The 5,466-nt window shown below is 37.6% G+C and overlaps 1 long non-coding RNA gene across 1 annotated transcript; it reads left to right on the top strand.

Annotated features, from left to right (window-relative positions):
• Positions 1–471: 471 nt before the first annotated feature.
• On the top strand, positions 472–2,618 carry LOC138109106 (uncharacterized). Its single transcript, XR_011150273.1, has 3 exons — positions 472–614; positions 1,439–1,594; positions 2,058–2,618. It is a non-coding gene; the product is annotated as an uncharacterized lncRNA (long non-coding RNA).
• Positions 2,619–5,466: the final 2,848 nt, after the last annotated feature.

Here is a 5,466-nt window from a genome sequence, read left to right as displayed (position 1 = left end):
AGAGAGGATATGTTAAACCTGCTTTTCAGTGGTTTCCCAGTTTCATTTTGAATGTATTTCTGTGCATAAGGCCATGTGTTTTGGTTAAAAAGACTTTTTTTTTTGTTTGCTTACAATCTGTGCTTGTAAGATCATCTTAAATTAGAACCCATGCTGGCACTATAAATGTGGGGTTTTTTCTGTAACTAAACAAAACACAAAAAAGAAAAGGTAAAGTATCTTCTTAAAACAGTAGGCTTATCAAAATAATTAGGTGTATAGCACCAATGTATTGGATTTTAATAGCATCTCAAGGGTTGTTTGATTAATTTTTAAATGAACGAAGGTGAATTTTCAAAGATTTAACAAACATAGGATATTCCTTTCAAAGTAGAAATTCCTTCTCCCTCTTCCTCAAATGAACAGTTTTGCTTAAGAAAACAAGAACTTGGTAAGTCATAAATGCAGTTTTGTTCTCTCAGGTAACGAAAATGTGCAGACAGAGAATCGGTTCAAACTGTGAGTTAATGCAGCCTCCTCAGTCTGTCAGAAGAACTGTAAATCCTATACAGAAGATTTGCACCCAAATGAAATGGATTTTGGCTATGCTCCTGCCCTAGATGGGTACTGTGAAGGTATCCGTGAACTTTCTATTATTAATCAGAAAATACACAGAGAGATGGAGACTCAGAACCCTGCAAATTCTGTGGCATCTCACTGCCCCACTTTTGCTGGAGAGAAAATAGCTATTTTGTACTGATTTTTGTTGAAGTGCCAATCACTTTTTAGCGGTAGTAATAAACCAGGAACTCTAGTTCCCACTGTGGAAATACAGACAATCAGAAAACATCCTACACATCTACACCTTTGCTTCACAAGGGGGTAATTTTGAGAGAAAGATTGCGTGAGCATGTATTAATAAATCCCAGTTTTCAATCATAGCACAATATATAAATGCTATTGGCTCATATTGGTAAAAAATTTTAAAAAACACTTTCATGGCTAAAACTACGTAACTAAAAACAAAAAAGAAAGATACAGGACTCTGTTTCTAGGTGTTGGTTTTTTTCCCCCCTTTCTTCATCTTTTGAGAAAATCACCACCTTCATTAAATGGGTCTCTCTAATATCATACTCCTAGATATAAATGCTTCCATTTAGGCTGAAAATCAGTTAGCAAACCTGTTTTGGTCCATATGGAATTGGCTTAATTAAGACAGACTAATATTTTGGACCAAACTAATTAATATCTTCGGAGTGGATTCAGCTTTAAGATTTTTAGCAGTCTCTTAAAAGTACGGTCTCTCAGAGGGAGGCAGCTGCTCATCATTGACATGCAAGACTAATACATTCAACTTGAAAATGAACCTGAGTAGTTCCAGCTGAGCTTTGCCACTGCAGTTATTGGAAATCTTCTTGTCACCCGAGTATTCCTAGTGCTTCTTCTTCCATCTAATTAGGTCTCAGATCCTAAAACAAAGTTACAGAAGAACTGGTGTACTCTTGCTGACTGGATTCATAGTGAAGTAGAAAAGAGCAAGGAGCAGAGAGGGCTGAATACACTGTCCTGCCATCTCCCATGGAACTGCAACACTGCCACCCATTTCCAGAGACTGGTGAGGAGGATAGTGCTTCCTCCAGGAGGGGGGGAAAGATGAAAGAGGAAGCAAATAATATAAATGGGACCTGCATTACTTTCCTTCTTTTATTACGGTCCAGGTTACAAAACTCATCTGGTCTCCTGACTGTTACTGAGCATTGCTTCTCACATTTATTCTAATTTATTGTTTCACTCTTCCCTTTATTATATTGCATGTATAATCACAGGAACAGGATATTGTGTTTATTTTATACTTACGCGCTTCCAATAGCACACCCAAGTCACCTGAGACGCCTGGACAGGATGTAGGTTTACAAAAGCTGCTGAATCTTGAATTTGCTTACTTGAGTTAAAGTCAGTCATGACAATATGATATCTGAATTTATTATTTAGTCCTTCAGCTTTTAACTTCTGAAATTGTTTTCTTTCAAAGATAAGAATTGTACATGACCTTGCATCTTCTTTTTGTCTCAACACAGTGTTCTCCTATGGGAAAAATGCTTTCTTCTCTACTGGGAGTTGGAAGATCAAATCCTCAGTGGATCAAGTCCTTGGACAAAAATTATGATGGTATAAATTGCCTGCAATCCTGCAATTATTGTTAAACATATATTATCTTACATATGCATACTGCATATTTATTTATTGCCTGTATAGACAGTGAGAATTTAGAAGAAGTAAATCAATCCTCAAAACTCACTACAGCATATGAATACATCTGTAACAATTTATTTTGCTCTGAGTAACATATGAATGCTTCCTTAGAGTAGCCATATCATCCTAATGACTCTTCTGAGGTTTGTGAATTATGCTAACAATGATCTTTTCTACAAGTAAACATAAAATTCACTAATATGTTAACATTGTAGTTAATATAGAGAAGGGATTTCTAATACATACGGGTTTTAATTTACTCCTTTTTTTCTGCCACTTTATTGTCTCTTCCTTTGGATTAAGCAGCACAAACATTTGGTAATTATTTTTCTCACTGCAGTATATGTTTGTGGTGCCAGCTTTTAGTTTTAGTCTGGGTTTCTTCATACAGGCAATGTTTCTGAAGATGTTATTCTTACAAGTTAATAAAAAAGGTATTACCTTAATCATATGTAGTTTCTTCTGTGAAATCAAGATGAAAGAAAAATATTTGAGAAGGTGACAGCTTTTGTATTTTGTGTTTCCTCGGTCAGAGCTCCTGCTGCTGCACAGCTCTCAATGTAAATGGTTTGCTTGAAAAATAGGGGTGTTGTTTTTCTTGGTACTTTATTTCATTTGGAATTGATCATACCTCTGCTTTCAAATTTACCAAGATTACAAGTACATCTGAATTAATGTCAGCTTTAGATATCTATTATAATGTCAGCAGCTTGAAATCTATTATATTAATGTCACATATATCTAGTAAAGTAGGAACATGGGTCTAGGAATATGGAGATCTGACCCTATTTTCTTCTTTTCTATAACTTTCTGCCTGATAATAAACAAACTTCTGCTGGTTCACATTCTCTGAAATATCTAAGTGCCAAATTGTCATTGAAATCAGTTAGTCATATATATCTGAGAATATTTAAAAGATATCAGCCCCAATCTCCTGTCTGTAAGAAAAGTTATTAAACAGGAGATATCTTTAGATATCTTAACCTTACTGTCCTTGCAGAACTGAAGGCCAACAGTGTCCTGGGCCACATAGGTAGAAGGCCTACCAGCTGCCCAAGAGATGTCATCCTTCTCCTGTAATAAGCACTGCTGAAACACATTTGAAGTGCTGTCTTTGTAAGAGAGAAATGGACATTCTGGATCTAGTCCATCAAAGGGTCACAGATACAATCAAGGAATGGGAGTGTCTTTTATATGAGGAGAGGCTGACAGAGCTCGGGATGACTGTTGTGCCAGAGGAGAATGCCCCAAGGGGGCAATATCAATATATGTATATATTCCTGTTTGGATGGTGTAAATATGAGCTAGACTTTCCTCAGTAGTAGCCAAGGAAAGGGCAAGAGGTAACAACTGCAAACTAAGATACAGGCAATTAAATGAAACATCAGAAAAACATGTTTACTGTGAGAGGGTCTGCCTTAATCTGGGACCTGAACTAGGTGATTTACAGAGGTGCCTTCCCACTTCAGACATTCTGCAGTTTTGTGATTTTGTGGTGAAGATCTTTCCATATTTTAGTTGAGGAGGAAAGGCAGAGAGAAACACAAAAATCTCTAAGAACATACCTCATAAGCAGAATTAATTTAAAATGTAAGATGCACACTTCTCCAAGTATGCAATCAAGGTGTTATCATACATAGACTCACAGAATAAGCAGAGTTGGAAGGGACCCATCAAGATCATTGAATCCAACTCCTGATCCTGTGCAGGACACCCCAAGAGTCACACCATGTGCCTTACAGCATTGTCCAAATGGTTTTTGAACTCTGTGAGGCTTGGTGCTGTAACCACTTCCCAGGGGAGCCTGTTCCAGTGCCCAACCATCCTCTGGGTGAAGAACCTTTTCCTAATATCCAATCTAACCCTCCCCTGACACAACTTCAGGCCATTCCCTTGGGTCCTATCATTTGTTCGCCACAAAGAGATCAGTGTCTGCCCCACCTCTTCCCCCCACAAGGAAGTTGTAGACTGCAATGAGGTCTCCTCTTAGTCTTGTCTTATCCAGGCTGAACAAACCGAGGCACCTCAGCTGCTCCTCACGTTGTTTCCCCTCTTCCACCATCTTTGTTGCTCTCCTTCAGACACTCTCTAATAGTTTAATGTCTTTCTTATAGTGCCCAAAACTGCACACAATATTCAAAGTGAGGCTGTACCAGCACAGAGCAGGGCAGGACAATCCCCTCCCTTGCCTGGCTGGTGATGCTGTGCCTGATCCACCCCAGGACACGCTTGGCTCTCCTGGCTGCCAGGGCACTGCTGACTCATATCCAACTTTCCACTGACCAGGACCCTCAGTTCCCTTTCCACTGTGCTGCTCTCCAGCCTCCCATTCCCTATACCTGGAAAAGCATGTGAAATCTTGGCAGTTCCACATAATTCTTATTCATTAAAAGATCATGGGATATCTTTTTGCTTGTTTGTTCCCTCCTGATCTCTCAAATGTTGTGATGCATCATACTGAAGAGGTTATACATAATTGTATTAAAATTTCTGTCAAATTAATAAAGTGAACTCATATATGAAACAGAAACAGTGGGACAGAATCATTCTGTGAACAAGGAACTACATATGCTTCTTTGTGAAAATGCTAGGTCTAGGGCTCTTCAGATTTTCTTAATGTTGAATCACATCTGGATAATTACATCAGAATCTGTAGATTTAGCAGATTAAATATTACCTCCTTTGAAGTGAGAGAGGTTTGATGTTCATGGAGAGGGAATATAATGATTGATTTAACTTTAGAACAGATACTGGGCAGGACTGTGTATCATTATCAGCTCTGTTTACCTATTAAGGGAAAAAAGTATTGTCTCACAAAATACAAGAGTTATTGTTAGAAACTTAGACAATATGTATGTTCAGAAATAAAAAAAATCAGCACAGCATTTTTTATGACGTAGGACAATTGCATAATTTCAGAAAAACTAAGAAAAATTAGGAGTTGGAGGGTAAGCAGTACATTTTTGCTCTGAGAGATAGGAGAAAGACTGGTAACAACTGAAATGATACAATTATTATCATGTAAATATGAGGATGAGTTGAAATTTACTGAAACCCTAAAGTAGTAGTAGTCTTTTTAGGAGATTTGAAATAGAATTTAGGGAATCTATAGAGATCTGGAATTACAACTGCTAATTAGGGAAGCTCACATTTCAAAAAGCAAAGGTTTTCTCATAAAGTGTGAAATGAAACACACACAGATATTGATCTTCAACATCTTTATGCTTTTGAGAC

This window comes from Aphelocoma coerulescens, chromosome 4, assembly GCF_041296385.1.
Source record: "Aphelocoma coerulescens isolate FSJ_1873_10779 chromosome 4, UR_Acoe_1.0, whole genome shotgun sequence".
NCBI classification, from domain to species: Eukaryota; Metazoa; Chordata; class Aves; order Passeriformes; family Corvidae; genus Aphelocoma; species Aphelocoma coerulescens.
Note: the sequence above shows the minus strand (reverse complement) of the source record. Positions and strands in the feature narration are given on the sequence as shown.